The sequence below is a fragment of the Gorilla gorilla genome, chromosome 14, assembly GCF_029281585.2.
Source record: "Gorilla gorilla gorilla isolate KB3781 chromosome 14, NHGRI_mGorGor1-v2.1_pri, whole genome shotgun sequence".
Taxonomy (NCBI): Eukaryota; Metazoa; Chordata; class Mammalia; order Primates; family Hominidae; genus Gorilla; species Gorilla gorilla.
Window position 1 is genome coordinate 32,188,955 of NC_073238.2, and position 24,884 is coordinate 32,213,838.

General features: G+C 47.4%; 1 pseudogene; it reads left to right on the forward strand.

Annotated features, from left to right (window-relative positions):
• LOC109023105 (lysine-specific demethylase PHF2-like) overlaps positions 1-24,884 on the forward strand; it is a 43,123-nt pseudogene that overhangs the window by 14,276 nt on the left and 3,963 nt on the right.

The following is a 24,884-nucleotide window of genomic DNA, read 5'->3' on the forward strand; positions in this document are numbered from 1 at the left end:
GCAGAGATTTTGTTTATGGCCAGTTTTGGGGCCAGTTTATGGCCAGATTTTGGGGGCCTGTTCCCAACAAGCTGAGGTTTCAGATGTCAAAAAGTATGCACTTTATGGTCTTCACGCAGAGGTTTCTGTAATAATATTCATGAGGCAGAGCCACAGACTGCAAGAGAGGGGAGGGCTTCCTCAGATCCCCCATGCTGACACACCCCATGGAGCCTCATGCTGTCATGGTGTGTTAAGGCCTAAATGTCAACCTAGAGTATAAATTTTCTGCCCTTTGTCAGCTGGTGATACCCTTTGGATTTTTTTCATGCCCACTTTTAGTATTGAATTGTTTAACGGTACTCTCCTGGTTGTAGGTAGTAAGGGTCACAGTGGGATTTCTGACTCACAGTCACCCTCTACTGGATCCCTTAATCTCTTCAAGTAGTTACATGGACCTCATCACCTCGTAGGTACTGCCTCACAGAGCATCAATATTCTAACCCTAACCCAGGGGTTGTCTACCTCTCCTGCCGCCCCACCAAAACTAGCAAAGAGAACCAGCATTTCTCAAGTGTTGCCACCAAGTTTTCAACCTAAAAATGAGACCAGTGCCCAGATGAGGTAAAGTATATTTATAAAGAAGAATTCTATTACAAAGTACATAGTGCAGCCTGGGCAACAAAGTGAGACCCCATCTCTACAAGAAGAAAAAGTTAAAAAATTAGCCAGGTGCACTGGTGCATGCCTGTAGTCTCAGCTCCTTGGGAGGTGGAGACAGGAGGCTCCCTTGAGCACAGGGGTTTGAGGTTACAGTGAGCTGATCACACCAGTACACTCCAGCCTGAGCAACAGAGACCCTGTCTTCAACACAAAACAAAAACAAAAATAACAGATACTGGAAAAAAAGAATATATGCCTATATTTAGGTGAAAGGATATTCGTTTAAAGTGTTGGTCATAATATTGAAAAAATAGAAGCAAATTAAATTCCCAAAAAGGAGAGATTCTTTAAATGACTTATGGTACATCTGTGCAGTGGAATACTATGCAACCAATGAAAAAACAAAGAAAACATTTAGAGACTTAGAAAGGGTTTCATGATACATTAGTAAGTACAAAAAGCAGTTATAAGTCAGGCCAATTTGAGAGTACTTTATATTCTCTTATGTTTGTTATTGCTATTGTGTATTACTTATGGAAGGCTGCAAAGTGCTGCATATTCAATATGAGTTTAATGTTTTAGTATATAATACATTTCATATATATTAGTTTTATATAGGTTTATATTTGGAAGAATATGTGTAGAAATGTTAACATTTGTCCTCTTGGGAGAGGGGATTCAGGATCATATTTATTTTCTTTGCCTATTTGCATTTGTTTCTGCAGTGAATAAAAACTTTTGTTCTCTTTTAAATTAGAGGGGTTTTCTTTGAGAAAGGGTCTCATTCTGTTGTCCAGGCTGGAGTGCAGTGGCACAATCATAGCTCACTGTAAACTCAAATTCCTGGGCTCAAATGAGTCTCCTGCCTCTGGCCTTTAAGTAGCTAGGACTACAGGCATGCAACACCATGCCTGGCTAGTTTTTGTTTGTTTGTTTGTTTGTTTTTACTTTTAGTAGAGACAAGGTCTCACTATGATGCCAAGGCTGGTAATAAGAATTTTAAAATGTGTTTTTAAAGTATTTTAGTGTTCTAGGAAAATAAGCTGACACTTAAATGTTTAAGTCTACCATGTGCATAAAAGAAATCAGGCAGTAGAAGAAAATACTAAGTCAGCAGGTATCATTACAACTTTCCTGTGATCTCTTACTCCTTTAGGGAAATTTCACTTGTGGATGTCCATGTTTTCTCATTCTCTGGGTGCCCTGTTAGTTGGTAGTCACCCCAGTAGCGGGCCTGGAGAGTTGCAAGATGAAGCTGGTATCAGATTCCAACCTTTTTGTTCTTTTATACAGACAACCAGAAATGGGTAACAGCCAGAAGAGAACAAAATGGCCCTTTCCTCTTGGTTTTGAAGTAATTGTGAGTGAAGAAAAGGGCTCACTGCATGTCCTTGGGAATGGTCATCATCCTCTTTTTTCTCTACTGGCCCACCCAGGACCTTATACCTGATTGTCATCATATCAGTAAGTGGAATGACCTCAAAAAACAATACCGGAAAGAGGATGAGAATAACATTGATAAATGCAAATCGTTGCCTGAAAGCAGGTGTCAGCAAGCTTTTACTGGAACACAGTAACACATATTAGGTTACTGATTGTCTGTGGTTGCTTTTGCATGATAGCAGCAATTGAGGAATTAAGAGTTGAGCCAGGAGCTCACAAACCCCCAGTATAGACTCTCTTGATGTTTTATTATAGATCTATTTATTTGTTGTCTGACTTCTGTGTCTGAAATGTAATATCCATGAGGGCAGAAACATGGTGTCCCTAGCAGGTCTTTCCTTAGTATTAAGGATAGTGCCTGACACATGTTAGGCACTCAGTAAATCAATATTGAATGAATAAAACTGAATACAAAAATGACAAGTGAAGAACTTAATGATAACTTAAGAAAACAGAAGCCAAGGAAAGGAAGACAATTTTATGCAACTGCACCATGTTGCTAAGGAATGAAAGAACATATATATTTTTAAAGGAAATCAAAGATTATAAAACAGTGAAATGAGAAGAAAGATTTCAAAGCAAAAGAAAGAAACTGAGGGCTAAAACAAACCACCATGGAACTGACCGATAAATTAGAACAGTAATGATTGAAATATGATTAGCTAAACTAAAATTCTGATATAAAGGCTTAATTTAATCATGTTGAGTGCAGAGAATAAAAGACAACGCAATAAGAGACCATGTAATCAGTAATGGAGGACAGTCAAAAAGTGATCAACGTAAAGACAATTGATGTTCCTGAAGTAGAGAGAACCCACCAATGAAGAAACCTGTTAAAGATAGAATAGCCAAAAGATACGAGATAACAACATTATACATAATTAGTGATAGATTCATAGAGAAACACTAACCTTAAGCTATATTCTGGTTAAATTTTTTAAGCTCAAAAACAAAGAAAAATTGTTTAGATTTCTAGGCAGAAAATGCAAATCACCAGTAAAGGATCACCGTTCTTTTAGGATGAAGATTAGATAAACTCTTGGCTTTGTGAAACCAATGTTTACTGGTGGACAAGGGAGTAAAGGCTATTTAGGACTTGGTAAAAGAAAAGCAACTGTGGAATGATGGGAAAATGCGAAAGGAAAAGTTTTTTAATTTTGCAAGAAAAGATCTGGAAAAAAACAATGCACACAAATGGACACGCACACACAATCTGCGGACTTCAGAAGTTTTCTTTAGAATTGTAATTCGTTTTTATTTTTTTTTCATGTAATGTGTCATTTTGGCATATCTTCCAGATTGCTTTGAGGTAGCTTTGTGCTGTGAGTCCAGTGGATTCCCATTTGGTTGTTCCTGAAGTTGGCTTCCCCATGTCTGGCCCCAAATCAGGCCAAGTAATCAGGTATGCTGCTTCTGCAACTCCCTGATGATGTTTATATTCTCTGATTAGTGTATTCCACAAGCCTTTTGTTGTTGTTATTTTTCTTAAACCACTTAATTAAGGTATGATTGACATCTAAAAAGTTGTACATATTCAATGTATACATCTTGATCAATTTGGGGATAAACATCCATGAAACCATCACCACCATCAAGGTTACAAACATACCTGTCACATCTCAAAGTTTCCTCCCACCCCTTTTATTATGATTATTGTTGTTTTGATAAGAGGACTTAACAGAAGATCTACCCTCTTAGCAATTTTAAGTACACAGTACACTATGGTTAGCTATAGGCACTATGATGAAACTTTGTACCCTGTAACCATCACTTTCCAATCTCCCCCTTCCCCCAGCCCCTGACAACCACCATGCTACTCTCTGCTTCACTGTTTTAGATTTCACATATATGTAAAATCATACAGTGTTTGTCTACCTGTATCTGGCTTATTTCACTTAACATAATGTCCTTTGGGTTCATCCATGTCACAAATGGCAGGGTTTCCCTTTTTTGGGGGCTGAATAATATTCCATTGTGTGTATACACCACAATTTCTTCATTCATTCATTTATCAGTGAACACGTAGGTTGTTTCCATATGTTGGCTGCTGAGAATGCTGCAGTAAACATGAGAGTACAAATACCTCCTCAGCATACTGATTTCATTTCCTTTGGATATGTACCCAATAGTGGGATTGCTGGACCACATGGCAGTTTTATGTTTAATTTTTTGAGGAACCTGTATACTATTTTCTATAATGGCTGTAACAATTTATATTCCCACCAGTAATATACAAAGTTTTCCTTTTTTCCACTTCACCACCAACAGTTATTTTTTTTAAAAAATATGAGCCACCCTCATTGTGGATTTGATTTGCATTTCCCTGATGATTAGTGATGGTAAGCACATTTTCCTATGTCTGTCAGTCATTTGTATGTCTCCTTTGGAGAAATGTCTATTTAGGTCCTTTGCCCATTTTTTCATTCAGGTTATTTGTGGGTTTTTCTGCTGTTCAGTTGTATGAATCTTTTAGGAATTTTGGATATTAAACTCTTACCAGATAATATGGTTTGCCAATATTTTCTCCCATTCTATAGGTTATCTTTTCATTTTATTGATTGTTTACTGTGCAGAAGCATTTTAGTTTGATATAGTCCCACTTGTTTATTTTTGCTTGGTGTTGTATCCAGTATCAAGGATCTTTTCCCCTATGTTCCCTTCTAAGAGTTTTACGGTTTCAAGTCTTACATTTAAGTTTTTAATCCATTTTGAGTTGATTTTTGGGTATGGTGTACAACAGCTGTCCAGTTTCATTCTTTTGTGTGTGGATATCCAGTTTTCCCAACATCATTTATTGAAGAGACTGTCATTTTCCCACTGCGTATTCTTGGTATCCTTATTGAAATTTAGTTGACCATATATCATGGGTTAATTTCTGGGCTCTCTATTGTGTTACATTGGTCTATGTAGCTGTTTTTCACTAGCCTTTCTACCATGCATAGTTGTTACCACAGACTACAAAAACATCTTAGGTATTTTTAAATTTATTGCAGTGTCTTATTTGTGGAGCTAGTGATTGCTTCATTGGCTCTGCTGCAGGACTCTGTTCTGAGAGAAGCAGGATTAATATTTCATGCAACCTCCCTCAAGCTGCAGCTGCTATATGTCCTGATGTCTTCAGCCTGTTTTGCTTGAGAGATGGGTTCTAGTGCTTGCCAAGCTTCTAAGTACAAAGAATAATACCATTATTGAAAAGGTCCAAAACCACATGAATGAAAAGATCTGATTGCCTTTACAATGCCATATAAGACATGAGAAATGTACAGACAAAACAATTATTCAGGGGTGGGTGCATTGGCTCATGCCTGTAATCCCAGCACTTCGGGAGGCCCAGGTGGGCGGATCACTTGGGGTCAGGAATTCGAGACCAGCCTCGTCAACATGGTGAAACCCCATCTCTGTTTAAAAATATATATATATATAAACTGGGCTGTGCACGGTGGCTCAGGCCTGTAACCCCAGCACTCTGGGAGGCTGAGAGGGCCAGATCACTTGAGGTCAGGAGTTCACAAGCAGCTTGGCCAACATGGTGAAACCATCTCTACTAAAAATACAAAAACTAGCTGGGCGCAGTGATGCATGCCTGTAATCCCAGCTACTCTGAAGGCTGAGGCAGGAGAATCCCTTGAACCTGGGAGGCAGAGGTTGCAATGAGCTGAGATAGCACCATTGCACTCCAGCCCGGGTGACAGAGTGAGACTCTGTCTCAAATAAAATAAAAATAAATAAATACATACACACATAAGTAAATAAATGAGTAGCTTGGCATGGTGGTGCTTGCCTTTAATCCCAGCTTTTCAGGGGGCTGAGGCACGAGAATTGCTTGAACCTAGGAGGCAGAGGTTGCAGTGAGTTAAGGCTGTGCCAGTGCACTCCAGCCTGGGTGACAGAGTGAGACTGTCTCAAAAAAAGAGAAGAAAAATAAGAATCACTGAGTACTGACACCTTTGAGAGTCCACTAGCAGTTTGCACTGGGTTCCTCATTACCTTTGTCTTCAAATTATTTTCTCAATATAAAAGACACAATCTTTCATTGAATGTGAGCTCATTCTTTTTTTCTTTATAACCATAAGAGTATATCACTTTCAGATCCCTAATATGTGATAAAATGTAAAAACATTTTATATTTCTGACTCCTAGTAAAATAAAATACCCAATAAGCTTATTTAAGACACATATATTCATCTTTTGGATACTTTTTAACAAAAACCTGATCACTATCTAGGAGTCAGTTTTCTGAAAACTTCTTGGAGGGAAAACCCAACATCTTGATGGGATCATTGGGGTCAAAACTTCTGTCCTTAAAATTTGTGCAGGAGGAATTATGATAACTCTAAGGTGAGTGAAAAAATCTGTAAGATGATTAGCATCATAATTTGTAAAGATTATGAAAGGAATGCATAGACAGGAAGTTGAAGATGGTAAAGGAATTAGTATTGCATTCAACTGAGAAGTATGGGGATGCCCCCACTTAGTGGTAGAATAAAACAGAAGACAGGTGACAGTTATTTGAAGGTGTCCTTTAAGAAAGCAATCACAACTTACTTACTCCACTGTTACGATCACTTTACCAAAAACATGCATGCTGGGATGGACTCACTATTTTTTACTGAGACTATAATGCTAAAGTTGCTTAATAAGAGATTTGCTACAACAACAATAACAAAAACCTTGCTTTAACCTAGTAGAGTATCAAGATCCATATTTTTATAATTATTTCATTCAAGAAGCTTCTTCCTTGGGTTTAAATAATCATTTACCAAATTAATGGAATAGAATAAAGTACCCAAGAATGTTCCCTTTTGGACACAGAAATTTAAAGAGACTGATATGGTTTGGATCTATGTCCCCACCAAATCTCATGTCAAATTTTAATCCCCAGTTTTCGAGGTGAGGCCTGGTGAGAGGTGATTGGGTCATGGGGGCAGATAATCCCTCCGGTAATGTCATTGCAATAGTAAGTGAATTCTTGAGAAATCTGGCTGTTTAAAAGTGTGCAGCACCTCCCCTCGCTCTCTTTCTGCTGCTCCTGACATGTAAGAGGCCTTGCTTCCCACTTTGCCTTCCGCCATGATTGGAAGCTTCCTGAGGCCTTTGCGGAAGCCAAAGCCTCTCTACTTCCTGTACAGCCTGCAGAGCCATGAGCCAATTAAACCTCTTTTCTTTATAAATTGCTCAGTCTCAGGTATTTCTTTATAGCAATGCGAGAATGGACTAATATAGAGACATTTTCCTTTTCACTCTAAGCAAGGCAGATGAATTCAAAGATGAGTGAATCAGAAAATCATCAGTGATGGCTTTTCATGCTTTATTAGGCATATTGGTGACCTGCAGACAGAAATGCTTACATTGGGTGACAACTAGAAAGCGAACAAGGTCATTAGAATTCAATTTATCTATAATTTAGGGCATTATTCTCCTCTGTAAGTGGTAGCTTCTAAGAATAAACAGTATTGTCTTATACTTTTGGATTTTAATAAAGATTTCATTTACCCGGTAAGAAAGACAAATGGGAGGACACCTAGAGCTAAAATCCAGAGAGCCTGGCCCTGCTCTGGGGTTCTGGAGACACAGTGCTGCTCTCAAGAATGATTTGTCATCTTAGGCAAGGTTGGTATTCAGTAAATCCGGGTTGAGTTTCAATTCATTCCAAAAATTAAATATTTTCATTCGATAGAAAACAAGGACATTAACATGCAGTTTGTCAGTCCTGAGATTTGTCAGGATTAAAATGCTGAGAAGGTGCCAACAGTGTTTTGTAAGTTAACGTAGCAAGTGTTTGTCAAGCCCTTAGCAAGTTCTTTTGAGAACATTTTTAAAAGTGTGACGCATAATTCCTCATCTTAAGAATCTTACGAGTACATTTAATGAAAATAATTCAGGATACCCAAAAATGCGTTACGTAAGTTAACCAGTTTCTCAGTCTCTATAGAATCTCTCCTTTAGAAAACTTGGCACTTTGTAAATCTCTGACCTGTTCTAATGGGCAGAAATTCCTCCTAAACCTTGGAAGGTAGAAAGGAACATGGCAGAGAATAGTTTAAAAGACGTCACAGTTTCTGAAATGGCCTTGACTTAGCCCGTATGGTGTTCGTCCCATCCCAAAAGCATCCTTTCCCCTCATGTAATTGAAGATTTCTTACATTCATGGAAAATTTGACATTTTTCTTAAGTGGTTCCCCTGTGAGAATATGAAAGTATTTTCTACCTTTGAAAAAAATAAGAAAATAACCACAGAAATATGAAAAGATTACTTCACATTTAAGACCCCAAACACCATTTCACTGTATATATTAAAACATTGTCTTCTACACTTTAAACACATATACTAAAAAATAAAATATTTTTAAAAGAACCAAAGAAATCGGGGATTATATTTATTTTCACATTGTATTGTTTTCAATATTATGAAAACCTGTACCATGTAACAATAATGTAAGAAAATACAGCCACTGAGGCTGGGTGCGTTGGCTCACGCCTGTAATCCCAGCACTTTGGGAAGCCAAAATATGCTTAAACCAATAAAGGGTATCTGTCAAAAATATGTAGATCACTTGAAGCCAGGAGTTCGAGACCACCCTGGGCAAAATGACAAAACCACATCTCAAAAAAAAAACAAAAAACAAAAAAACACCAAATTAGCCAGCCATGGTGGAGCATGCCCATAACCCCAGCTACTTGGAATGCTGAGGCATGAGAATCGCTTGAGACCAGGAGGTGGGGGTTTCAGAAAGCCAAGATCGCAGCACTACATTCCAGCCTGGGTGACAGAGCTAGACTCTGTCAAAAAAAAAAAAAAAAAAAAAAACTGCCATTGATAGACAGTTACCCCTCCAATGCCCAATTTTCTAAATCAAACAGCACAACCAGCTAGATCAGAGAATTCATATTATACAATCTGCTGTCTAGGAAAAATGATAAGAGTTTTTAAAATTGAGCATGGACACTTCATCATCTAATAAGTTCCCGATGTCATCTTTTCCTATCCCCACTCATCACTCTTTGCCCCTAACTTTAGAGTTAGGTGTGAAGCAAAGGATATTGCCTATAGACTAATGCCCAAAAGTCTCACTATATTGCTAAGCAAAAACATATGCCAGGATACCTTCTTTTATTGGACTTCACTCTACAGCACTTTACAGATACTGCATTTTTTACAAATTGAAGATCTGTGGCAAACCTGCATCAAGCACGTGTATTGGCGCCGTTTTTTCCAACAGTATGTGCTGATTTCATGTCTCTGTGTCAGCATTTGTTAGCAATAAAGTATTTTAAATTAGGTTTTTAAACATAATGATATTGCACACTCAATAGACTGAAGTATAGTGTAAACATAACTTTTATATGCAGTGGAAAACAAAAAATTTGTGTGACTCACTTTATTGTGCTTCTCACTTTATTGTGCTACTCACTTTATTGAGGCAGCCTGGAATCGAACTCAGAATATCTCTGAAGGAATATAGTGGAAGTCTTGGCTATGCAAGGGGATTTTAACATATTGGAGTTTCCAGATATAAAAACAAACCTCCGAAAAGTCTCCTAGTGAAAGATGACCATATGATCTTGTCCCCGAGCCCCAGTGATCATGACCACCCAAAGCTTCATTAAATGATAATTATACTTTTAGATTCTGAGAATCTCCTTTTGAAAACCTAAGAGGGAAATACACACACACGGACTGTCAAGAGGGAGTGGTAAATTGGACTCAAAAGCATCACAGGTTTCCCTATGGACCAGAAATGGAACAGAAATACAAAGTCACACGTGACACAAGCCACAGACCTGCCAGAATCTCTGTCCAGAAACAGGGAGTGGCAACTTGGAATTGGGCTACTGTGTAGTGATACAGATTAAATGTGCTCTGTAAAAGGTGGGAGATTAGTAGGCTCTGTACATCTCTGCTTGAATCCAAAGGCTAAAGCAAATTTTAGAAGAGGAAATGAAAAGTCCTGCTTGCTTACTGCCTGGAGATTCAGCTTTGTAGGGAACTACAGTTTCTGAAACCAATAAGGGGTGTCTATTAAAAATATAGAGCATACAGCATACAGAATACTTAGAGCATTCTATCAGAGTCATTTCCTTTTGATAGAGAAAATTAAGAAAATAATACTGGTAATTATTCTAACATAAATATGAAATATGTAGGAAGTTACAAGGAGGATGTAGGGAAGAGTAATGGAATACATTGTGCCTATCAGATTATCAAAATAGATTAAGAAGCAATAATAATTAAAGCAATTTGGTATTTCAAGAACTAGAGAGATGGGGAGAATCCAGAAAGAATCCAGAAATAGATGTAAACATAAAGATAGTGTATCGAGTCAGGAAGGAATAGATGACTGCCTTCATAAATAGTGTAGAACACCTGGCTAAACAGTTGGGAAAAAAATAAAGTGACATCAATAAACCTAAATAAATTCCACATGGATCAAAGACTGCAAAGTAACAAAAGCATAGAAGTTATAGAAGAGAACATTAGTGAACTTAGTATATCAAAGTGGGCAAACTTTCTAAAACAAAGATGAAGACCAGAAGCCATAAAGGAAAAGATTAGTAAGGTTGACTACGTACAAACCCATAAAGAAAACCTGAACAAATAGGAAAATAAGCAATGTAAAACATCAGTGTCCTATTAAAAGTCAACTATCAATTTGGCAAAAATGCAAGTTTGAGAACACAAATCCCTGGCAAAGAATTATACCACCATTCGTCATGGAATACAAATTTGTGGAACTTTTTGGAAGGCAATTTGGTAATAAGTATGAAACATTTAAATACATATATTCTTTTACATAGCATTTCACCTGTAGGAATTCGCAGATATGCCTCAAAAATACCACAAAATATCTACACAGAGACACTTACTAAAGCGTTATTTCTAAACAAAGGACATTAAATATCTGGCAAATGGATTGGTTTAAAAAAAAGTATGGAATATCTTGTGATGGAATACTGTATAGCCTTTAAGAAGAGGGAGATAGGTCTTAACAAACTGGTAGAGAAACATCTCTGGGATGTATTTTCAAGTAAAAAACAGTGGAGAAGAGTGTGTTTCAGTATGAGTTCTTTGAGTAAGAAAAAGAATGGATGGATTATGTATATTATGTGTGTTTTACATATAAATTTTAATGCTGACATTACGGACGTGAGCCACCGTGCCTGGCCTAGTTTGACGTTTTTGATGAAATGTAGTGCATTTTATCCAGGACGGTGACATTTCATTGACTCGAAGGCTGCCTTTGCATTTCCCTATCTTCGCTGGATATGAGTTGGCTGGATTTGACAGTGACCTGATGTGTCCAGGTGTCGCGAGTACCTTGTTGTCAGCTCTGAAGAGCAGTGGCTGTTGTCCAGGTGACACCAGAGGCACCTGGGCTGAATGTGAGAAGTGATATCTATGCTCCAGCCCGGCGCGCCACAGCCATATGCACGTGGCCAATCCAGAAAGACTCGCTTTCCAGGTCCCCGGAGTTTCCCTCTCAGGGATGGATGGTTTTGGGGTCTTCTCATCATCTTCTGGGGGTGGAGGCCAGCATCAGATCCAGTCTTCTGCCAGGGCCACAGCCAGCGCCTGGGCTTGTTATGCCCTCTGTGACCCTGTGTGCTCCTCTGTGAAATGGGAGCTGTGACCTCTGGCCCGCAGGTGGTGAGACAGTGTGGGACGTGCCTCACAGAGCATGTTTCCCGCTCCAGGGGACATCAAAAAGGGAGTCCCACGTTCCCTCACCACCTTCCTGTCCCACCCCCAGAATGTCCAGCTTTGTGGAGCCACCTGACACCATGAAGAAACTGTTCTGGGTAGAAAACTCCTGGCCAGATGATGCATTGCTGGCCAAGCCCAAGGTGACGAAGTCCTGCCTGATCTGCGTGAAGGACAGCTACACTGACTTCCACGTCGACTGTGGGGGCGCCTCCGCCTGGTACCATGTGCTCAAGGTGAGCCACACCCCTAGGGCACCTCGGCTTTGCCGTAGCCGTGACCCATCTGCAAGATGGTCTGCAGTCCCCGGGAGCCCTGACTGTGGACAAGATGCCACTCCCCAGTGGGCCCTGGACCATCCATCCTTGGGACAGGAGGCCATGGAGACATTGCTGGGTGGAGGGGCAGGGGTGCATGTGTGGGTGAAGGGGCAGGGGTGCATGTGGGATCAGAGAACTGCACGAGTGTCTCCTTTTTCTAATGGGATTCAGGCTCAATAATTGGGTGAGGCTGCTGGGTGACCGTGCACTTAGAGGAGAAAGTGGGGGGAGGGGGGTGTTGTGAAGACATCCTGGAAGGGGCCAACAATAGCCAGGGCCCCGCACAGGAGGCAGCAGGTAGGATAGGGGCATCTTGAGCAGGCAGGGAAGGCTAGGAATCTCATCATCAAGGCCGAGAGAGGGAAGCCAGAAGAAAAATGAGACATAAATAGCAACAGAAACAAAGGAAACCCTAAGCTATGGGCTCCCCCAGGTGCTCATTGAGCTACTCCAGACCCGCTGGAGCTGGAGCTGGGGGCAGGTGCATGTGCTGATGCCACCTCTGGGAGGCCTTGAGCAAGTCACTGGGGCATTCTTGGAACCTGCCTTGGCTTCACTACAGTAGGACAGGGGTCTCGCTGCTCCCAGTGCAGAACCCCTCCTGGAGCCTGGCATAAGACTGCTTGGGACACAGTAGCATCATTTGACCTAGCCTGGGATCCAAGTGGCTCTCAAGAGTGGAGCTACCTGGAATGCTTCTGACAACCAGTTGCAGCTTTATTTGCAACCTGGGCACCCACACCATTTGTAGTGCCTCAAAACTATGTAATGTGGGATTTACGGGTTTTAGCTCTTGACTGTGCCTGATACCCAGAACCTTCCTAACATGCACACTTCTGAATTGTAAAGCACCTGTGCTCTCAGTGTTGCAGGCAGGATTTGTGGAACTGGATGGGATACTTCTCACATTAAGACTTAACACTTGCACCCCCCACCCCCGTGTTCCACATGAGCAGCTCTGCCAACAGGCTCTCTTGGCAGGGGGAGCAGACCTTCTATCTCATCAGGCTGACCTTGGCCAACATCTCCCTGGATGAGCTCTGGCAGTCTGCCTTTAACCACAGCGAGATGTTCTTTGCTGACCAGGTCCACAAATGCTGCAAGTGCATCGTCGAGCAGGGCCAGACCCTCTTCATCCCCTCAGGTGAGTGCAGGCAGCTTTGGGGATCATGTCCTAGGGCTTGCCGGCCCTCATCAAGGTTACGCCCCTCTCCCTCGGGCTGTGTCCCCACCACGGGGTCTGTCTGCATCCCTGGCATGCCTGCTCCCTTGTCTGGAGCTTAACGCCACCCCAGCCCAGTCCCTGCAGAGGGGCCAGCAATGGAGCTTGTGCTGCCTGGTCAGCGTGGGCACTCCTCACCACTGAGGCCACCTTGGAGCTGCACAGCCAGTCAGCCCCTTTCACAGCCTGGCTGGGCTCACTGTGACTGAGCCCATGGCTGGAGACCCAGCTCAGAGAGCCTTGTGTGGGGACAGCAGCCACGGCATCAGAGCCAGTGAGGGAGGAGGGCGCTAGCTCCTAATTAAGGCAACATTAGGGGACATTTTGAGTCTGTGCTGAAGGAGAAAGCCCGTCATGAGCCGCTGTGTGCCCCTACATGATGTAAGAACAAATCCCAGACATCCTGCTGTTTTATTAAATATTCCACTATTTCTGAAGGGCTGCTTTTCCTTCTGAAGTAACACAGCTACAATACTGTTCTCATACCTCAAAAAATGAACAATTAACAACAATTCCCTAGTATCCTCAAATAGCTAAGTTGTGTTCAGAGTTTTGAATCGTTTTATAGGGTTTTTTTTTTTCCATTTAAAAAAAGTATCAACTGAGGCCTTCACATTTTACTGATTTATAAGCCTCAGAATCTTCTGTAATCTCTGGGTCCCTCCTCCCTCCGTCGGCTTCCTCACCGTCACAGCTATTTAAGAAAGAGCTGTGGATTTCCCAGGATCTGGCCCAGGCTCCGTCTCCGAGGATAACCCGGGGTCCAGTCCCAGTTCTGGGGGCAATGCAGCTGCCCTGGCCTTGTCTCCTGCCCCTGAGTGTGGTTGGGAGGCCGGGTGGCTGGACACAGGCTGGGGCTTCCTCTCTCTGAGTACTGCGCTCATGTGGCCTGAGCGAGTCTCCCCAGCTCTGGGCCTCGGTTTCCCTGTCTGTGTGGTACAGGGCTGGACTGACTAGTCCGTGCCACCTCAGATGCAGCCTCTACCCCAACCCCCTTCCATGGAGGCTGGGGTGGTGCCAGGACCAGAGAGCTTCTCCCAGGGAGGCCCCAGGATGCTGGTGAAGCTGCAGAGGTGGACAGGACACCAAGGCACAGGTGGGCAGGAGCTGGAGCCTGGGCTGGGCCGGGGAAGGCCTGTGCTGGTCTCTGCCACTCTCTGATCTGGAGCCATGAGAAGCCCGTTCATGGGAGCGAGGTGGGGCACCAAACACTCCTGTCTCTCTCTCAGGCTGGATCTATGCCACACTCACCCCTGTGGACTGCCTGGCCCTCACGGGACATTTCCTCCACAGCCTGAGTGGAGATCCAGAGGAGGTAGTGCCTGCCTCACTGTCTGCCCTCAGGCTCCGCACAGCAGTGTCCTCTCTCTAGCGGGGTCGGTGCCAGATGCCTTGGGCCGAGCACTGGCTCAGCCTGCCTGTGGGTGACCTGGACATGACCATCAGCCTCGGTGGGCCTCTTCTTGATGTGGAAGGAAGGAGGAGGTGGGCTCTGGTATCGTGCAGGCCGGCGTCTCTAGGGACCTGGCTGCTGGACGGTCATAGTCGCCCTTGGTGAGGTTGGGACTGCTTAAAAGGCTGCTCCCTCCTCTTCTCAGGCACCAACAGAGCTCTCATGGGCATCAAGGCCTGCAGCCACCCAGGGCGATTGTCCGCTGGTCCACCTCAGCTATGCAGGGCCCAGAGGGGAAGCCTGAGCTGGTGTGTCTGGGGCCTGGATCCACCCCCATCGTCGCCTGCTTGATGGTCAGTGCACTGAGAACGGCTCTTTGGTGGCTTCCAGAGCATATGAAGTGGAAAGAAGGTTGCAACTGTGCAGCCTGACTCAGTTTCCCGACTTCTAAAACGCCTTCTGGTACCTGGGGAAGCACCTGCTGGAGGCGTTCAAATGTACTGGTCACTCCAGGGTGGGCGTCCAAGCCTGAGGCTCTTGGCTGTGGGGGCGGCCAGACCTAGGTCAGGGCTGTCAGGGTGTGAATGCCACCTTCCTGTGGCCTGAGCAAGTCCCCTTGGGACTCAGCCTCCTGGCCCTCAGTTTCCTCGTCTGTATAATGCAGGACCAGATTGAACAGGCTGGGCCTCTCCTTCTGATTAGACTGTGCCTTGTTTTAGAATGAACGCTGGGCTGTGGGTTGAGAGGGGCAAGTGTGCATGGCCTCTGTGCAGGTATCAGTCACACCTGCTCCACACTCCACACTTGTCTCCATTGGGAATGTGGGGCCCTGGCTCTGTCACGAGCTTAGGAGTGGGTGTGAGTGGGCTCTGGGTCCCCTTAGGATCCCTCAGGGCCATGGCAGCTGGACCATGAGGCAGGCTTGCGGCTCTGTCCTGGCCCTCTGTGGACACACTGTGGCATCCCTGGGCTGCCCCTTCTGTTCCAGGTCCTGCCTGGTTACACCCTCAGAAATGAGAGCAGGTGGCTCCTGGCAGCCACCACCCTGTTCAGGTTTCCAGAGTCTGCCCAGCAGCATGAGGGAGCCTCCAGGAGGGTTTGCATTTATGTATGATTTGCTTTCTCAGTGTGCCCTTCACCAGAATTTGCTCTTAGTTGCTCTTTTTTTGGTTCTGATAGCAGTCAAGAGCTCTTTTACCCAGAACCCTTTGCACTCTAGCCCTAGTTTGAGAAGGAAAAATGGTCCATAGTCATGGCTGGTCAGGTTTCAGTAAGATTTTCCCATTGCTCCCTAAATGTGAAGCCCTGAGCTTGACTCTGGCAGAGGGAAGCGCCCAGGATGGGAGTTTAGCCCTGCCCTCAGGGGACTCGTGCCAGCAAGGAGGGGATCAGGGTAGCACCCGGGAAGCCCTCCTACAAGGCCAGCCTGATTACTGGCCAGCTAGGCCACCGTGGCCATGTCCTCTCTGCCTGGGCCTTCCTCTCTGAGGGGATGACAGTTCAGTTGGCCCCCAGGACTGAGAAAACCCAGGGAGCTGTCATTTCCCTGGTGAGTCAGAGCCCTGGAGCCCTCTCCAATGGAGGCCCACAGCAGGAGCACATCTCTCAGCTGAGCTGTGGTTTGTCCCTCCACTGTGCCAAGGGGCGCCATGAGGTGGGAAGAGGTGCCTGGGGATGTCTGGTGTATGCCCAGCGACAGCCTGTGGCCCGGCCCCTGGCATGACTGTGGCCTCTTGCTCAGTCAGGGCTGGGATATTGGGCAGAGTGAGCAGAGCCAGGCAGCCTGTGTTAGGGGCCTGGAGGATGAGACAGTGGGAGCACAGTAGGAGGGCCAATCTTTTCTCTCACAGGGCAGGCCACCAGGAGGATGGGCGCCCCCAGGTTCCAAGAGGAACCGTTGGCGTTTGGGATGGTGGCCGTGGGTGAAGGCAGACCTCTGGAAGGCTGGACCTGGCGTCCCCCAGTCTGGCTGTGTGGCTGGGCTTGAAGGCACCTGTGGGCAGTGGGCACCCACCCACCTCACCCAGTGTCTCTTTCCTGGGCTCTCACAAATCTGGCAAGCAGCTGCCCCCTCATCTAGTCCAAGGGGCTAAAATTCTCAATGTTGCTTTCCAACCATGGACGAAGAAGCAGGTAGGAATCATGTCACAAATGCCCCAGGGCAGGAAAGCGGTGACAGGTGGGAGCACCTCCCCGGAGACCCAGCAGCAATGTCCAGGGCTTGTCCTGCTTCAGTAAGATCCGGCCTGGCAGGGTCGGTGGTGCTCTCCTGCCTGGCTTGGCCCAGGGTGTGACTTTGCCCCAGACACCCCATGGGTCTGTCCCCTGCTCTCCACTGACTGGGCCACTTGAGAGCTGGGGGAGGACAGATGTAGGTGCAGAGCACCCTCCACCAGGGGCTCACAAGTTGGTGGGAGGAGGGTGGGCAGGTGCCCATGTGTCCTGGGAGGAAAGTGGGTCTGCGGGTGGAGGACAGATGGCTCATGGTGGGATGACACTGTGTGACCACAGAAAGGCCTGGAACCTGGTGGGGGCAGAGAAGGACTGGGGGAGTGGCTGGCCCCAGGACAGGGAGTGCTGGGGATGCCCTTTTGGCTCCTCCTGGCTGGCCCTGGCATCAGTTCAGAAGCTAAGCTGCCTGATGCGGGTGCAGCACCCCAGCCACCTTGCTCTGTGACCCGGGCATCCGCTCCCTGTGACCCTCCTTGATGACCCTCCTGTGCATGCCCCCACAGAAGTTCTTCCTGTGTTCCTTAGCATCTTCCCTTGGTTTTGGCTACAGAAGGGAGGGGAAGGTCTGGCTTAGCCTTGAGCACCCTCTGGGACAGTGTTTCCTGCTGGGGCTCTCATTTTGCAGAGGCTCTTTGCCCACTCCTGAGGGAGAAGGACCCTCTCCCAGGCCAGAGAGGGCCAGTGGAGGTTTGCAGGAAGCCTTCAGGAGGGGGAGTACAGGCTTCAGGTAACACCATGTGCAGCCTGCCTCTCTCATGGGTGGGCCATGTAGGAGAGGCAGCCAGTACACTCCCAGGGCCATCCTGCAGCCACCACCTCCCTCAGGCCTCAAGGCCCAGGGCAGTCCAGGGTGCCCCTCCCACCTCACCTCAGCTGTGTGGCCCAGTGGAGTGGCCTCTGACCAGGAAGAAGGGATGGGACCCATGTTTACTCCATAGCCCGCTGGTGGTGGCCTCAGGCATGCTTGTTCCCTCTGGTTCTCAGTTTGTACACCTATTGATGGGGGTCACAGCAGAGACCTCTTGCTGGGACAGAATTTGGCTGGGGAGCCCCTCTCCTAATGCTCATCTGGGTGTCTCAGCAATCGGGACAGCCTGGAAGGATGCAGGTAGATCAAGGCCATGGGGCATGTTTGGCGCTGACCCTGGGCCCCATTGCCCTGTATTCTTTGGCAGAGCATGAGGACAAGCTCCTGGAGCACTTCAAACCTTCACAGCTCATCAAAGACTTGGCCAAAGAGATCTGGCTCAGTGAGGTGGGGTTGTGCCCAGGTACTGGGCTGGACCCCTGGGGATGGGGGAGGGCCTGCCTGTCTTTCTCTGGGCCTGGGGACCAGCCTGACACAGAGCTGCCAGCTCCAGACAGTACTCTCTGCACTCTCCTGGGCAAGCTTGCCTTTGTGAGGGCTCAGGGTCCCAGGTCTCTGGCTGGGTCTGTGTCCTGGTGTGAGTGTGTAGGGACTGAGAGATGGCACTGGCCCCTCTGAAGCTCCCATGGGGAGCGCACTCTCTGGGAGGAGCCCCTGCCTCAGCCCCTGGAGTCCCAGCATGTGTGATCCTGGATGAGCCCCCAGTCACTGTGCTCAGGGTAGAACAGAAGAGCCTTGGGGAGAGCAAGTGACTGATGGTATATGGCAGGTGTGAGACAACAGCGTGGGGTGGGTGTGAGCATGTCACATGATTGTGTGGGTTAGCTGAGCCTTTCTGGGCTAACAGCTCCCCACCAGGCTAGCAGTGAGGGTCTCCAGCATCCTGGTGTGTAGACCCTCCTGGGCCACAGTTTGGCAGAAGCAGCAAGTAACCCTTTCCTTCTGTACCCCAGAATGCCTCCAAAGCCACCTGACCGGAAATGAATACTGTCGCCTCTTCAGATGATGTCTGTGATGGGGACTGGGAGAAGGAGGAGCCCCTGCCTCCAATTGAGGCCACCCCGCCTCCAACTGAGGCCACTCCGCCTCAATCCCTCCTGGAGAAAGTGTCCAAAAAAAAAAAAGACTCCCAAAACTGTGAAGATGACCAAGCCATCCAAAAATCCCCAAGCCCCCAAAACCCCCTAAGCCCCCAAGGCTCCACAAAATGCTGAATCTCAAAGATGGAGGCAAGAAGAAAGCGAAGAAGTCCTGAGAGTCAGCCTTGCCTAATGTCCCCAAACTGGACCTGCTCAAAGCCCACACCAAGGAGGCACTGACCAAGATGGAGCCGCCCAAGAAGGGCAAGGTAGGGCCCCCTCACCCTGACTCCCCACCTCATCACCAGAGGTGCTGCAATATCTCTTGGGGGCCAGGCCCATAGATATAACTAGGGCCCATTGTCCTTGTTCTCCAGGGGCCCCTGGGAGGATGTGGGGCTTTGGGCTCTTCTGTGAGGTCAGTCTGCCTAGAAGATGCACTTCCCTGCCTGGTCGTGACCCAATCCTGCAATATCCTGGCCCAGACCCTTCAGGGTGGACAGGCTCTGCCCCAGCAAGCCACAGAGCAGTGGGCCTGGAGAGGGGCCCTCATTGAGGAAGGCAGCACAGTGTGTGTGTGCTGTGGCAGCGGTGGCACTCAGGAGGGCCACCTGGTGGGGGAGGCATGGTGGTTTTCCAAGATGGGATGTCTAGGTTCCTAGCCAGATGAGCAGTTGCCAGGGGACAAAGAAGCCCTGGATCCTCCTTGGGGCCAAGGCATTGAGGCTGAAGCCTGAAGATAGATGAGGTGTCTGTGCAGAAACAACAGGGAGAATGCCATTGGAGGGGAGGGTGTTCAGGGATGAGGACAGGAGCAGAGTTGCCCTGATAGTCGGAGTCCCAGTGGACAGTGAGAGAGATGGGCCCATCCCTGAAGACCCACTCTAACTAGAGGATCTTATGTCTGGGCTTCAGGGACCATGAACCCCTGAGATCAAGCACCATTGAGTGTGAGCTTCTGCCAGGAGGAGGTTGTTATCCACTTGCTGGGGGCCAGGACATTTCAGGGCCAGCATCACAGGGATGTAGTGGGACACTTTTGTGTTCCCTTTCTCAGGGTAAGCATGAAAGAATGCATGAACAAATGAATGGATGGCTAAATGAATGGATGGATGAATGGGTCAATGAATGAATAGATGGACGAATGGATGGATGAATGCATGAACAGATGGATGGATGAATGAGTGAATTGATGAATGACTGGATGGATGGTTGAATGGATGAATAGATGAATGAATGGGTGGATAGATGAACGAATTGATGTGTGGGTGGATGGATGGATGAATAAATGAATGGGTGGATGGGTGAATGGGTAGATGGATGGATCATGGAAGAATGAATAAATGAATGGATGGGTGGATGAATGGATGGTGAATGAATGGGTAGATGGATGAATGGATTAATGAAGGGATGGATGGATGAGTGGCTGGCTGGATGGATGAGTAGATAGATGGATGGGTAGATGGATGGATGAATGGATGGATGGGTGGATGGATGAAAGAATGGATGGGTGGTTGGGTGGGTGCGTGAGTGGATGGATGGATTGATGAATATATGGATGGATGGATGAATGAACAAATGGATGGGTGGATGGAATGGATAGTTAGATGGAATCGATGGATGGATGGATGGATGAATAAATGGATGGTTAGATGAATGAATGGATGGAAAGGTGGATGAATGAACAAATGGATGGGTGAATAAATGAATGGATGGATGAGTGGATGAATGAATGAACAAATGGTGAGTGGATGGATGGGTGGGTGGTTGGATGGATGGGTGGATGAATGGATGGATGCATAAATGGATGGATGGTTGGATGGATGAATGAATGGATGAATGAATGGATGGATTGATGGATGTGTGGATAGAGGAATGAATAGATGGATAGATGGATGAATGAATCAGTGGGTGAGCAAATAGATGAATGGATGAACAAATGGATGGATGGATAGGTGGGTGAATGAACCGATGGATGGATGAATGAATGGATGGGTAGATGGATGGATGGGTGGATCAATGAATGAATGAATGAATAAAAGGATGGATGGGTGCATGAATGGAGGAATAGGTGGATGGATGGATGGGTGGATGGATGCAAGGATGAATGAATGGATGGGTGGATGGGTAAATGGATAAATAAATGGATGAGTCAATGGATGGATGGGTGGGTGGATGAATGGGAAGAACGAATGGATGCATGGATGGATGGATGGGTGGGTAGATGGGTGGGAAGATGGGTGGGTGGATGGATGGACTGATGGATGGATGAATGAATGAATGAATGAATGGGTGAATGGATGGATGGATGGATGGATGAATGAATGGGATGAATGAGTGGATGGGTGGGTGGATGAATGGACAGATGGGTGGATGGATGAGTGGATGGATGAACAAATGCATGGAGGATGGATGGATGGATGGGTGGATGAATGAATGGATGAATAAATGGATGGATGGATGGTTGGATGGATGGATGGGTGGGAGAATGGATGCATGGATGGGTAGATGGATAGGTGGGTGAATGGATGCATGGATGGGTAGATGGATGGGGGCATGAGCTGCAAGCACATGGGCTAGAAGGAGACGGAATCTGTGTGGCAGAAGGGAGTCTCACTGGCCCTCTGCGTCTGCCTCTGGGTCACAGCAACACTTTTTTCTAGGCCACAAAGACCATCCTGAGTGTGCCCAACAAGGACGTGGTCCACATAGAGAATGATGTGGAGAGGCTGGAAATTCGAGAGCAAACCAAGAGCAAGTCGGAGGCCAAGTGGAAGTACAAGGTGAGACATGCACGTGTGCATGGATGCATGTGGGTGCATGTCAGGTCAGTGAGTGTGAGCAGAGATGTGAATCCATGAAGCCCTGTGTGTGTGAAGGAATGTGCAGACGTGTCTGCACAAGGCCATGGTTTGAGTGACTCCAGGGTGGTCTCTGAGGGTGTTTCTGCACGAGATGGTGGAGGGGCCCCTTACCCTCACCCCACCCTTGAGTGAGTGTTCTAAGGTCACGTCTAACTCTAAGACACAGTGGTCACCTCCGCCTGGGCGTGCGAGGGGCCTGTCCCCACTGAGCACCCTGCCAGGAGAGTTTATCCGGATTTGAGCCTGTTAACTGCTTTCCCGCAAGTTGAGGTCCCTCTGAGGCTGCAGGCCCTGCCCCCGCCTCTCCACCCAGTCATTGCGGCATCTCTTTATATGTGTTACACACTGGGGCTCTCTCGTGTTAAGGGTTCCGTTGAACCAGTTTCTCTGTGAATATGGTGCACAGTGTGAAGACAGTTTGGTCCTTTGTGGTCCTGAGACATCTCTAGCACCCACATCTGCCCCGTGTGCCCATGTGTGGGCCATCCAGCCCCGTTGGCTCCAGGGGCCTCTGTCTGACCCCAGCAGTGTTCATTAGAAAGGCAGTGCTCTTTAAAAACGTTAAAAAACCTAGTTTAGTCCCTGAAGGGAAAAAGTATCCCCCTCCCAACTCCCAGGCCACTTCGGTGGCTGGACCCTCCCCTGACCGGTGCCCTGTCTCTCACGCGGCACAGTGATGACTCCTTGGTCGAGGGTTTGCTGCACATCGACACGGACACCAAGCCTGGCCACAATGCCAGAGTCAAGAAGGAGAGTGGGAGCTTGGCAGCCGACATCTTGTGCTGCAGGCCAGCGAGGAGATCGGTGCCCTGGAATACAACCCCAGCAGGTGGGCCCCACCACCCAGCAACACCCAAGAGTGGGGACCAGGCAGGCCCAGGGCTGGCCCTCGGCCATGGTGCTGGGAGCCTGTGAGGTGGACGTACAGCTGGAGCCAGTGCTGAGCAGCCCCGGGCCTGGGCAGGAGGGCACAACGCAGGGTACAGATGCTGCTCTAATGCCAGAGGGCACACTGCAGGGTACATATGCTGGTGTGGTTGGTCTCACTGGGGCTTTGCTTTCAACCAAGGGCTTACTTTTCTAGTGATGGTCCCTGGTAAATAAATTCTCTCAGAACTCACAGGTTTTCAATTTTAAGTGCTGAGACTGTTGTTTTTTCAGGTGGAAATGTCATAGGTTGTTCCACATGTACTACAGACAGGTAGCCCAGGGGGCAGAGCTGCAGCCCCCTCCCTGGTGCCCCTGAAGCTCTGCTTCTAGGTTCCTGGGAAGCTATTAAATGGCATTCACTCTGAGACGGTACTAGGCAGTTGAGGATGGAGGTGAGAAATGCTGGCCTGACCCTAGCCTAGCCCCATGCAGGGTGCCACAGCTGCCATGGGGAGCACAGCCCTCCCAGTCCTCATGACAGCTGCAGATTCCCATTGCACAGATGGGGAAACTGAGACTCTGAGGGCTTACACTTGCACATGGCCACACTGCTAGGAAGTGGCAGAGCCAGGCTCGGAAACTCCGTCTGCCTGATTCTGGAACTTGAGGTTGGAGGTCCTGGAGGGTTGACTAGTGCTGGGCAGTGATGTCTGGGTGTGCGTGGCGGGTCCCTTGTCCAGCAGTGACTTGGCTTGAGGAAGACAGAGCCCATGCTTGGGTCCTGCTCAGTTCCCAAGATCTGCTCTGAGACTCTGTGGTTTCCAGGATCCATGGGCAACCCAGGGCTATCCTGTCACCTGCTCCACAGCCCTGAGCTTGCTCAGGGGGCAGGTGGAGGCCGCAGGGCAGGCCTGCTTTTAGACAGACGAGAGGCTTGGGCAAGGTGGATTAAGGGCTTGATTGAAAAGAGCTTTTGCTAAATCAATTGGCTGTATTTTATTTCATGTATTACTGTTTTACATGCAATATTATGTTCATGTAATATTGATCAGAAAGCCAGCTGTAAGGTTTTTTTTTTTTATTATTGGGAGTGAAGCATGATGGGAGGCTTCCATAGTGCCTTAGGGGACAGATTTCCTGCTTGGCACTAGGTGGTTTCTGTCCATGTTAAGCTCCTTGTTGCAGAGATGTGCTTGTGGCTGGGAGTGAAGCCTGGCTATGAGCTCTTCCTCCCTATCAGAGGCTGTGGTGCTCCACACAGCTCTTTGAGGGATGCCCGTCTCTGGGAAGAAGTGTGCACTAGCCGACACCTCAGTGACTGGCCTCAGGGGTGGGAGAGGCTTCTAAACACCCTAGGCCCCTCCCGAGGTCCCTGGAGAGGCCTGGGAGCCGTGGAGTTAGGGGGTGTCTGAGGCCACCCCAAGATGAGGGCAGACAGGGCCAAGAGCCCAGGGGTCACAAGGTGCTTTGTTGTGGGCACCTGTGGACTTGCAGGGGGCATGGTGATGGGGACAGAGGTGGGGAGGGTTTTGTGCTTGAGTCTGTGAGGAGGCACTGCGTCCTGGGCTCCCGGCTGTGAATCTGAGCCCAGGAGTGGGTCAACCCGTCTGTGGACACACTGATAACAAGAAACCCAGAGCTTCCCCTGCTGAACCCATGCCTTAGGGGAGTGTGCACGTGCATATGTGCCTGCCAGGGGCCACTGAGACCGCCAGTCCCCCTCAGCCCGCTGCAGGCAGTTCCTCTCCCAAAATCTCCCATTTGGAGCGTAGGTCAGTGTTTGATGGTCCATTTGTTCTGTTTTAAGTATGGACTGCTTGGAAAAAACAGCTGAAGAAAATGGAGGAAAATATGTTAATTTGTCGTGGGTAGTTTGTTCAGTGTTTACAGCTGGGGGAAAAAGAGAGGATTTGGGTATGATAATTGGGGGATTAATGTATTATTTTTCATGCCAACTAGTTAGACGATGCTCATTGATTCGCCAGCAACCCTGCAGGGCCCAGGCATGCAGCCCTCATCCTTTTGGGTTGCCGAGATGGCACGGCATGAACCCTCGCAGTGGGTGTCCCTGGCCACCCCGGTACCCCGGGGCTGGGTGCAGACCCCGCCCTCCAGTCTTTCTGGGCCTTGCAGGCCAGTTGAGGGATAGGGTAGGGTAGGGCCTGCTAGAGGCTGCAGCGTGAACTGTGTGCTCTGGCTGGCTCCTGAGCTGGGGCTGGAAGAGCCTGTTCCTGTGGAGATGTCAGTGAGA